The 11,667-nt window shown below is 49.0% G+C and overlaps 1 non-coding gene across 1 annotated transcript; it reads right to left on the bottom strand.

Annotated features, from left to right (window-relative positions):
* Window positions 1-10,997: 10,997 nt before the first annotated feature.
* On the bottom strand, window positions 10,998-11,104 carry LOC115064211. Its single transcript, XR_003844035.1, has one exon. It is a non-coding gene; the product is annotated as a U6 spliceosomal RNA (small nuclear RNA).
* Between the last annotated feature and the right edge of the window lie 563 nt (window positions 11,105-11,667).

Genomic DNA, 11,667 nt, shown 5'->3' with positions numbered 1-11,667 from the left:
AGAGAGAGAGAGAGAGAGAGAGAGAGAGAGAGAGAGAGAGAGAGAGTAGAAGCCAGCCATGAGCACCTAGCGAGGGGGGCGGAGGAGAGGAATGGGAGAGAGGGGGATCAGGCGCAAGGGAAGAGAGCAAGAGAGTGAGGAGGGACCAAGCAGCCCCTTTTATAGTGAGTCAGGCACACCTGGCTGTTGCCAGGTAACTGTGGATTGGAGCCTAGAAGGAATGCTAACAATTTGGGTTGGGGAGAGAGAGCAGGAAGGGGAGGTTGAACTATCAAGTCATTCTATGGACCTAGGAGCAGAGCAGAGACCTGGAAAGGGATAGAGGCAGTGGAAGGGGGTCGGAGAAGGATAGAAAGAGAGAGGAGAGAAGAGAGAAGGAGGCCGGCTGGGGACACAAGGGGAAGAGAGAGGGGGAGAGAGGGGAAAGATGGAGAGAGAGAAAGGAGCAGAGCAGTCCTTCTTATATGCCTGGATCCTGGCTCATACCTGGGGCAGATATGCAGGCTATTGCTAGGTAACTGTTGGGCGGAGCCTGGAGGAATTGCTAACAATAATATTTATGGGGCAGTTAAAGCAAGACACCAGGGAGGGCGTTTGTGATGGTGTTTCTAGAAAGTCAGATCCTGAGAGTTCTGACCTCCTGGATGGATTAAGCCCCAGACAGGTTCACAGCACAATGGCCTTTGGGGAGATGGTGAGACAGAAGGGGAGAAGCATAGTTGGAGGTAGTTAGGAAGGAAGAATGTTCTCGGAGTTATGGCTCGTCCTGTCTCCTTTCTTTCTCTGCTTCACGTCTAACATGAAGTGAAGCGTTTCGTCTGCTCTCACTGTCATGGTCTTTTTACCAGACACACGTGGCTGAGCAGCTGTGGCCTGAGCCCTCTGAGGACCGCATTTGGAGCAAGCCCTTCCTCGCTTGAACAGTTTCCGTGAGACATCTGGTCAATGACAGAGTAGCTAATGCACTCTGTATACAAACATGAATGCTCAGTCGTCAGACATCCATCCAGCTTGTGTTCCAGCTTAATATGTCTTCCGAGCCTTCGTCACTCCATGAGGCAAAACCAAGTGCTGTGAAAGACCAAAGCCACTTCTGCCATTCTCCAGACTCCTCCTTTGTTCTAGCTATCCATCCTCACCGTAGTCTAAATCGCTTTCAGCCCTGCTAACCACAGATGGTTACCCGCCCCCCAGCCTCCTTAAGACTTGCTGCTGTATCTTAGTTGCATCTGCTTGCTTCTCTGCAGTAGCTAGGAAAAATTAATAATAAGAGGCTCACTCTTCCTTCTCCATTTCCCACAGAATGTCCTTTACCACACCAGGAGTTCGGAGTCCTCCCCAATGTTTCTCTGAAAGGAACATAAGTCATTTTAGAATTTAAACAGGAGGCTTCTCCCACCTTTACGACCCAGACACCATCTTCATCCTTCTGAAATACAGGCATTGGGGCTGTCATACACAGCTCCATAGCTGTCAGTGTCTGTGGCAGGTGAGACGAGAAGTTGGCAGCACTTGACTAGGTTGCCACACCCCCCACCCACATCCCCATAGGCAAGCATTCATTCTCCTTGTGGTTGTGTGAGATCAATTAATTAGCACAGGTGGTGACCTGTGCACTGCAGAGGGGACATGAGTCACCAGAAATACTGCCATGATCTTTCATCAATCCAGGCATCTTGTTTATCTCTTGTGCAAGGGAGGAATCTGCTCAGCTGTATAGAAAGATGAGATTTCTGCCTGCAGTCTCGTAGAGCATTGCCTTTGACACATATCCCATTCTGGTTTGATGCTTATTAAACGATACTGATGAAATGGTTTCTCCCTTCTTCACCTTTGTAGACAGGTTCTCTGGGTCGGGAGAAGATGTCATGTGTTGCTGTGTTTTCTAAGTAATCAGCGTCAACTTCCTCTTTTCCCAGAAGCACAGAGGCCTCCTGGACTGAATGTCCCCTGGTAGAAGATAAATGTCCCTCCCCAAACTCTTCACCAGCCTGTCACACAAACCGGTAGGTAGTAAAATCATTAGGAGGTGGGGCTTAGGGGAAGGAAGTTAAGCTGTTTGGGGGATGGCCTTCCAGGGACTGTTAGAACACTGGCTTGCCCCTTCCTCTGTCTCCTGGGTGTCATGAGGTAAACAGGCCTCTTGGACCCTGCTTTCCCACCACAATAAACTATATTGTCCATGGACTGGAGGCAACCTAGGATAGATGAACAACAACACGAGCAAACAAAACCTTTCTGTCTTTTAAGGTGATTATCTCTGGTGTCTTGTCACAGTGACAGAAAGCTGGCCAACACATGGTCTTGTACAAGGGGTTACTTGAAGCTGACAGTTAAGGAACTCCTGGGAGTTACTATACATATATATATATATATATATATATATATATATATACCCTTCCTACTCTGATTAGCAGCCACTGGACCTGAGGACTGAAGCCTAGGGGAGGGCACGGTCATGTTCAGGTTCCCCTCCTGGCCCAGTGCAGTACATGGGTGATCACAGGGACTGAGTGTTCATCTTGACATCTCATGTGAATGAACCCAGGATTACTCAGAGAAAGAGGCGTGGCCACGGGGAGTTGGGGCTTGGAGGGTTACCAGGGCCACCAAGGGACTTGGCAATTTCCCTTCTGGGGCCTTTTCTTTCCTGTGTGCCTTGTTAAGATTCTTTTCAGCGTATCGATAGCTCCTGGCTTCTGTAAGAAGGCATGGATCTGCTGCCCTGAGCATCTCCCCAATCTCCCAGAAGCGTTCGAGGGCTGCAGGACTACAGCTCCTACAGCCGGGCTACTACTTTTGGGGAGTAGCTGAGGCAGGGTTGGGAAGGGCCTGTGACCTGACATGAAGCCAGAAGCCTGACCTGACTGTCTTCCCAGAGCTAATTTACACAGCTCAGCTGTTCATTTAAAGCAAGATACAGAAAACAAATGCGGATTGCACAACTCAGAGTCAAGATTTCACCCTGGCATCTGAGGTAGACTAGGAGGGGACAGACACGTTCACGTTCATCCTTGGGGCTGTGTTCTGCCTTGCCCTCCATGCCCCACTCTCTAAAGGGCAAGCAGGGGAAGTTCTACAGGACCACCTGCGAGGCAGGCAGGGCACGGGTGTCCTCCCACTTTTATGGGCAAGGTTCAAAGAGACTCAGTGATGAGCCCGGAATTTTCCATTGCACATGCATGCACACACACGCTCACAGCACCCTAGCTAGGCCAGGCTGGCTGTCCCCTGCCCTGTGTACTTACTGTTCAGGCTCCTCTTTGACTCTCAGGAGGTCAGGCAAAAGATGGGAAGGTGAGAGGAGATAAGATGGGTGCATCACCCCCAGTTTCAGGTGTCCTCTCTCCGAGTCTGTGCTCATGACAAGGTACTATGCTCTTGTCCCTGGTGGAAAACCCACTCCTGTCATCTCTAGCTGTGGGCTCTTTAATTCCACCTCTCCTTAGGCAAGAGGCTCTCCTGGGTGACTGACTGCACTTCTAGACCTGTCCTTGGTAAGTCCAGGGTCTGGCTAGGTAACACACCCACCTGCAGGGAGCTCCTCGCTGCCATTGGGTTGTACTCTTGGACCAGCTTTTGTGGTATAATACTGTAAGGCAAGGGGATTCGAAATTTACAGTGATTCTTGGCTACCAATTGAATCTGAGTTTGATACTAACCTGGGCTATATAAGACCATGTCTCAGAGAGGGAGTGGGGTGACAACAAGCCTTAACTACCCCGCCCACCACTACCTTCCAGGACTGTTTGCTGTAAGGGGTGGACGCGACCACATGCACAATAACCACTCCTGTTGATCGGCCTCCATGGCCCCACAAAGGCATTCTGTTCCTGAGATGCAGTCCCTGGGTCACAGCCAAGCCCAGTGCCTCTTACAGATACCCTTGGCTAATTCTACTGCTGTGCTATTGCTAAAGCTTCAGTGGGGTAGTCTCCTCAGACCTACAGGGGGCCCATAGGGTGGGGCACGGGAAACTAGAGGCCTTGGGGGAGAGTCTGAATAAGAGCCAAAGATCCAGGCATCAGTACATGGATTTCATTTGTGAAGCCACCAATCCCCGTGTTTTGTGTCCTGTTATGAAAGTGTGAAGACAGAGAGGCACAGGGGAGCTGGCCTGATAGAGGCCCTAACATCAACAGGTAACACGGTCCGTATGCTATCTCCTTGCTAGGGTGTGGGAAAGGAACACTCGATCAGATAGATGTGTGTCACCTGATCCACAGGACAAAACGGAATACCCCTGGTCTGTGGTGTCTGCACACAGCAATTTCCCAACTGCAGTGTGCCGGTAAAAGAAGTCAGCCAGAACTCTGCCCGCTTGAGTTGACTCAGTGAAAAAGAAGCAGATTAACAGAGCTCAAGTGGCCACCATTAGTTCCCAGCTCTGGGAAAGAGGTTGTGGCAGGGGTCCTGGGAAACACAGCCCTAAGGCAAGCGCTGGCTCAGAGGCCCCTGAGTTCTCTTGCCTCTGAGATAAGTTCACAAGCCCAGTGGGGACACAAGAGGAGGCCCTGGGTAGGGTGTTCACAGAGAAGATGCTGCACCCTGCGTTCAGGGATCTGACCTGAAGAGGCTCCGTCCACTTCCTGTCACTAGCCCTGTCCACCAGCTTGACTCTTCATTTGTCCATGGAGTATCTGGGCAGAGGTTCCAGGGAACCTCAAGAGCGGTCAGGCGGACTTGAGCCCTGCGTGCCTCAAGGCACACAAAGTCAATTACCCCTTCTCTTTTAGGTCACTGGCGTAAAAGAAAAGTGGATTTCCTTGCCGCTTCTCCAACTGTAAACGAGATGTTTGAGATGTTTTGGCTTTCTTGGAGTGAAGGATGACTTGGGAAGCCCTGGGTGCCTTTGATGTTAGTCACAGCCTCTCTCCTGTGCCTCCATTTGTCAAAGGAGAGGCAATGGTAAATGGTGACCTTGGAGGGCTGGCGTGGGGGGAGCGAGGGGTAGTGGTGGTTTCTCTGCTAAAGGCCCTATGAGTCAGCGTGCAGCTCACCTGCCTGACCTGCCCAGGCTCTCTTCCTCCTGTGTAATGGGAGCCCACCCTTACCCATACATCAACCCTTTGAGTGCACCATTTGAAGCGGGTAGAAGTGGAAAGCCGTGCTAAGGAACCAGGAGACCTGGTTATCAAGCCAACGCCAACCCCTATTTGCTTTGCCTGCCTCACCTTCCCTTGGCCTATCTAGGGAAGGTGAGCTTTAGTCAGGTGGGGGATGGGGGCTGCTGCTCTAGGCAGAAAGAACATCAGAGCAAGTGGCTGGACCCTCTGACATGTGATTGTTCCTTCTGTGAGATCTTATCCTGGGCATGTCATTGAGCTACGTTGCCCAGTCTTCATGTCCAGATGTTCCTGAGAGATGTGAGGATGTTTAAGAGGCAGGGTGGCTCTCACAGGACCCCACTGTTCCTGTGAGAACAAGTTATTATACATGGGAGGCTTTTCCCTGAAGCTCTCTGCCTTCTTTTTCAAAGCATCAGCTCCCCCACCTCCCACTCCCACCCCACTACCACTCCTACACCACCCCACCCCACCCTCATCCCATCCCCACTGCCTGCTTACATGGCTGCCATCACGTTATCTACCATATGTAACCAAAAAAATCCTCATTGGAGCTGAGCAGAGGCCAGCACCAGGCTCCTGAATCTTTAAACATGTGAGTTCAATGAACCCCTGTTCTTTATAAAGCACCCAACTTCAGGTATTTAGTTACAGAAACAATAACAACAGCAAAAGAGTTAATGAAATACCCAACATGCTTGCTACATATTCTAGAAAAACCACCCACTGCTCCTGGTCACCAAAATATTTCATTTCTTGTTCACAGCAAATCGCAATCTTGTTGGTTGAGATGCCGACAATTCCAAAGACAACTGGAAGGGGTTAGGTTGACTGGTTTGGTGTCATGCTAGGGGTCAGGCTAGGTTACGTTATGGTCCGGTACATCATCCGGTATGGGCTTTACCTGAGCAAGTGATTATTACAAGACCTGCCCTAGGCCAAGGCCGGAGACTGGTCATGTTGTTAAGGTGATGAAGAGAGGAGCTAGACTGACTCAGGATGCCCAGAACAACTATCCTCTAACAACGATCCCAAAGCACCCGCTGCTGTGACTGGAGACTCACGCAGAGTGAGGTCCCATCCATTGGGTTCCTTTCCTCATGGTCTGAGAGACCGAGAGACACCACTGCCGCTGTCTAGTCACATCTGCTGATAAACCAGTGCCATGCTGAGCCATACATTGTGGAGACAGGCTACACCCCCCCCCCCCAGACAGCGCAATGGACTACTGCCAACCGCTAACCTGAACTCCCATAGCCAGAGTGCCTCCTGCAGCTCCGTTTTGTGCCTGTGTGGCTGATCTCGGACTCCAGTTTGCCTCTCTTATGACCCTAAACACAAATGCTAAATAACATCGTTCGTTCTTCCCCTGCAGTCAGCCACACTATGTCGCATGATTGTAGTAGGTATTTTATTTCAGGATTCAAACACTTGTCTTCTGGACATCCTAAGGAAAGATACACCAAGTTTCTGCCCAGGTAGATCTAGAGAGTAAGCTGAACACTCCAACTGTACATTTAGACTGACTGTAAAGAGAAAACCAAACCCCACAAAACAAATGATCTGCAACTCCATTTTCCTCATTAGTGGGCCCGGTCTGTCCTTGCAAGCTACCTTAATCAGAATGAGCGTTTGCCTCTGACGTCTTTGACTTCTTTTCTCTGTTGTTCATTTACTGTTACAACTGTCTGTGTTTGAGCAGAGCATACAGCAGGGGTGACCAATCACTTCCAAGGCAGAGTCTTAAGCTTTTGCAGGTACTTCCGTTGTTCCTGAATTCTCCCACCACCAAAGTGAATAAACATGTGCTGGCCTGCTGGAAAACCAACAGCCATGTGGATAAAGACCCCCAACTCCACACCACCCCAGCTAACCAGTCTCTCAGCTGAGCCAACCCAGAAGCGATGAAGCACCCAGATGTCCCATGAAATCACAAGAGATCATCAAAATCTTTACTTTGAGTCATTTGGTTTCAAAATCATTCATTCCCCAGCAATAGATAGAGGGGAATTACATGACCTAGTAAATAAAAGTCTTAACTCAAGAACACTGCAGAGAAAAAAACACCCACAATGACAGAGAGGCCTACGCCTTAGACTGCAGGGCCCAGTGGAGACTGTGTATCTGTGGTTAAGATAGGACTCATGCACAGTCATGCACTATGCACATATTTGCCTCAGCTTACCATAAGATTGCCATAAAGCCCACTGAATGGCAAGTTGGAAAAGTTATAAGTCTATGTGATTAAGGCACCCTGTGGGTTAAAATGCATCCAGTCCACCACAGGGCTAGGGAGGCAGATAGGGGAAGTTTGACTACGCACACTCCACGCCACTGCCAGGCGGGCATCAGGCTGTAAGAAGCCGCAGGACCCCACTCCAGGGATGGGGAAGCGCAGTCTGAGATTCCCGAGGAACTACCAGAGTTGGCTCCTTCTCTTGGGCACCACAGATGCCGCGGAAGAGCCGGCTCTGGGGTCCCCGGGTTGCATGGAGGTCAGGAACGGCAGGTTCTCACTCTCAGACACCGCAGACATCTCTGGATGTGGCGGAATAGCTGAGAATGAGCAGGGGGACCCACAGGCTGACTCTAGCCTGGGGTCTAAGGGAAAAGGGCAGAATGAGAGCTCTGGCTGGTTCTCACCAGGATGAGAGTCCTTCCTTGGTTTGTTCAGGCAGGTAGCTTGGCTTGGTGGAGACCATGTCTGGGAGCACAGGGAGGCCTCCCACAGGAGATCAGAGGCACATCTCTTTAGAGGAAGACCCACTCCACTGCTCCAGCATAGCGGATCCTGGTGAGAAGAGGCAATCCATGGCTTTAAGGCGTTTATTGTAGAAAGACACAGAGAGGGAGAGAGTAGAGAAGTACAGGTCAGTCATGGCCATGTAAAGAGAGGGAAGAAGGGAATGCAGAGAGTAGGGGAGCAAAAGGGCAAGAGAGAAAGGCAAGAGTAGAGATTAAGAGTAAGAGAGGGAGGAGGGGGCAAACAGCCCCTTTTATGGTGGACCAGGCCTACCTTGCTGTTGCCAGGTAACTGTGGGGGTGGAGTTCAGACAGAATACCAGGGGTACATGATTGATGGCCACAGAATTATGGAGCTGGGGCCTCATGGACCCAGTTGATAACCTAGCTCAACCAGAAAACAGGCTGCCTTTCACGGTCTCACAGTCCCCAGCTTCCTGATCCCCACAGGGTAGCAATGTGTTGGAGCTCTCTGCTCTTATTCAGCATCATGAGAGAGGCCGTGAAGTAGGCTTGGGAAGTAACCAACCATGGTCACCAAGTGAAGCTCTCTGGAAGGCAAATGGATCCCATAAGTCATGGAATACAGAGAAAGATCAAAGTTTCTGTCCAGCGAATAACATGTTTAACCCACAGTAAAGTTGACAACTGTGAGTTGATTTCATCAGAAGTCAGGGACCATCTGTACCACTCTGCTTCACAATGGCAACCTGGTGAGAGGACGGAGCTTAAGGTTCCACGTGGAAGGCTGTAAAGGCTCTAGTGTGATGGTTAGCCTGGTGTCCAGCGCTGTGTCTGACCATCAGCTGCTTTAACACTATCTCTGGCTGTGTCCAGAGGGAGCTTCCTAAAGATCAGCCTTTGGGAGGCTGAGAAAAGCATCCTAGTGTGGGTGTACTTACACAAACCCGCAGAATGGACTGACTGGGATGGGTGACAAACCCTGGTGGTTGCTGGACTGGTGCGTAGAGCTCTCAGGTTCTCAGGCCTTTAGACTTGGGCTGGAATCTAGACCAGGAGCCTTTTAACTTGGGGGCGGGGCTTATCCTACACCAGCAGGAGTTTCTGGGTCTAAAGCTTGCAAACAGGATGCCATGGATGGCTCAGCTTCTATAAAAATGAGTCAGCTCTTCATCATAAATCTTTATACAGATATGAATGTAGACTTGATAGATGCAGTAGAGAAAAGAGGGGGAGGAGAGAGATTCTCGTGGATCTGTCTCTCCTGAGAATGTCGACCAGCCTGTCCATGATCTTCTATTCTCTCTCAGACTCTGTCTGGCATTACCAGGAAACTCAAGTGCACAAATGTCACCTAGTCCTCCCAATAAGCAGCTCTGTCCACTCTGGCCAGCCCTACCTTCATCTTCAATAGATATCCCCATCAGACCAAGAGGCTCATGGGAAGTGTGAAGTCCATGCTCAGAGGACAGACCTAGAAAAAGATATATATAGGACAGGCCTAGGAGAGGAGTAGAGGTGACATGACCCAACGTTCGGGGTGCTGGTGCTGGGTTACAGCCTAGAAGGAAGAACACGGGACATGGCTGGTCTGACTTCTTCACCTGAAGATTCCTTGCCCTGTGAGGAGGCTCTTGGGAGCAAAGGGTGACAGGTCTGTGGAGAGCCTCCTTTTGCCATAGTCTGAGGCTGACACTGAAGGCTGCAGCAGGCCTGGAAAAGCTGAGCAGTGGAAAAAAGCAATGGAGCATGGATTTGTTCTCTTTTTGCTCTTGACCATGGATGTGATATGACTAACTGCTTAAGTTCCAGCCTTGACTTCCCCAAAAGGATGGACTGCAACCTAGAATGGTAAGTGAAATAAATCCTCTCTCAGCTCGGTAGTTTCTGTCACGATATGAATCATAGCAATACAATTGCACTCTGAAAACCTTCTGCCAAGTGAAAGAAGCCAGACAGGCAGAGGCGCCTAGGGGGACAAGAATTAAAACTCCATGAGCTGTCTGTATTTGGCAAAATCTACAGGGACATGAAGTAAGTTAGTAGTTGGGTAGGGCCGAAGGTTTGAAATAAGCAAAGAGTGAAGAATGGGGAATTCTAAAATATGTACACATTGAGGGTGGCCACTGAACTGCTTAACATATGAATCACCTCATGTTACTTGCCAGTTGCTCCTGGTGAGAACACTTGAGAACAGTTCATTTTCTCTCAGTTTTCAAAGACATGATACATTGTTGTTAGCCATGGTCACTTTGTATGCAGAAGACATAATTATTCTTTCTAACTAAAGGAATACCCTAACTGAAGTTAATACTTTTAAGAAGGTTGTACCAACACCTCTCCATCTGATTACTCCAATCCCAGTAGCCACAGCTCTCGTTTACTTTAACATTTGTACTGTATTACTTGGTAGGGGTGGGGGTGTGTGTGTGTGTGCATTTATGTGCCCATGACACCCATTCAGAGGCCGGAGGAAGATACTGAGTATCTTCCACTGTCACCTGCCCTGGAACACATCAATAGAAACTAAGGCAACTGGGAGAAGGGTTTATGATCCCAAAGGGATAAAGAGTCCTTCACTGGGAGGGGGAGGGGGGGTGGGGAGTGGGGGGGGGTAAGTGTGGCAGGCGGTGGTGGAAACAGGAAACTGGAAGCTCACATCCACAAATACAAGCACAAAGTAGAGAGGGCAACCTTGGAAATGGCTCAAGGCTTTTAACCTCTTAACCTCAGAAGCGTTCTCCAGCAGGGACAACATTTCTCCAGCAAGGCCATGCCTCTTTAACCAAAGAGCACCAACAATTGCCAGTCAAGTGTTCAAAGGCCTGAGATGATGGGGACCATTCTCATTCAAACCACTGTACCTAAAGAGGTTTCTCTTTAAACTGGAAATTTTGCAGCACTTCCTCAAGCTCCTGGGAGCCTGCTGTCCAGTCCCCTTGCTGGGGTGTCCCCACACCCAGCTTTCTTGTGGGAGCTGGGGATTCAAACCCCAGTCTTTATACTTGCATAGAGCACTCTTACCCACCCACAGAACCATATCCCTGGCCCCTCTACTTTGCTCTGACCAGTTCATGTGACATTGCACCTGGCTTATTTTATTTAACAGAATATCTTCCAGGTCTAACCATACCATCACAAATATATTTGTTACCATTCATTCACACATGGATATTTGTTGATTTCATGCTTTTGTATTTTTTTCTTTTTTTCTTTTTTTTTTTTAAAAAAAATATGGAACACTTCACGAATTTGCGTGTCATCCTTGCGCAGGGGCCATGCTAATCTTCTCTGTATCGTTCCAATTTTAGTATATGTGCTGCCGAAGTGAGCGCTGTATTTTTTTTCAACAGTCATTGCCATATTGATTTCCAAAAAAGAGCTACATATACTATCCATAATTCCAATAGTATATGAGGACTTTCCCCAAATTCCTCTCAATAAAAGGATATCTTCATCTTAATTTTTATAAGTTGAATGTTCTAATTTGCATCTCCATAACTGTGAATGACTTTTTTATAGTTGTCCATAACTTTGCAGCCTTTTAGGTTGGTGGTGTGAATATGGGTTACTTATTTATGTAATTGACTAACTTTTCTAGATGTTTTGGTTTTTTTCCTTAAATTTTGTGAGTTTTAGCAGTATTTCAATATGCATTAAAAATATCTCCTTCCATCTGATCATTCCCCCTTGGCTTCTGCTATGGCTTGTTCATGTGTCAGACAAAGGCCTCTGGTGTAGGACGGAGACCACAGGGCCTTGGCCTATGGGGTCAGAGGAGCTGTTTGCAGATGGAGCGTCTTCCTGTGGTCAAGGTCAGGATGCTGAGGCTCCTTCTGCTTCCGCTTTCTTCCATTCCTGGCCGTGAGGTGAGCAGCTGCCTCTGTCATACACTCAT

Source organism: Mus pahari, chromosome 5 (assembly GCF_900095145.1).
Source record: "Mus pahari chromosome 5, PAHARI_EIJ_v1.1, whole genome shotgun sequence".
Classification (NCBI taxonomy): Eukaryota; Metazoa; Chordata; class Mammalia; order Rodentia; family Muridae; genus Mus; species Mus pahari.
This window is presented reverse-complemented; position numbering and strand designations above follow the sequence as displayed.